We start from the raw sequence: 473 nt of genomic DNA, 5'->3' as shown, positions 1-473 counted from the left end.
CCTTTTTAAATTATTTTCAGCAAAATTTCATTTGCGTGTGATATTAATAATATTGCTCAGGTATTACCATATTCTGTTGGATCACCTGTCTGCGGGATAGACATAAATATGGATCTCTTCCACTCAGCTGGCTAGGTACCTACCTGTCTTTCAAATTTCTTGGCTTAGGTGAGTGATTGTTTCCAGTGTTGAAATATCTCAATAGTATTTCATCAATTCCTGGAGCCTTGTTTTTCACCAATTCCTTCAGTGAAGCTTGGGCTTTTCCCTTCAATACCCCTGGTTTTTGATCATATGCTACCTCCTGAAATGCTTGAACATTAACCAATTCCTTTTTGTATGGGGACTCTGTGTATTCCTTCTATTTTATTTTGATACTTCCTGCATCGTTCAATATTTTGCCCACAGAATCCTTCAGTATTGCAACTCAAGGCTTGAATTTTTCAATTTTTTCGGCTTGAGAAACGCTGAAT

This window comes from Orycteropus afer, unplaced genomic scaffold (genome assembly GCF_000298275.1).
Source record: "Orycteropus afer afer isolate SDZICR_OR568_19922 unplaced genomic scaffold, OryAfe1.0 scaffold00571, whole genome shotgun sequence".
NCBI lineage: Eukaryota > Metazoa > Chordata > Mammalia > Tubulidentata > Orycteropodidae > Orycteropus > Orycteropus afer.
The sequence above is the reverse complement of the archived record's forward strand: the minus strand, read 5'-3'. Positions refer to the sequence as shown.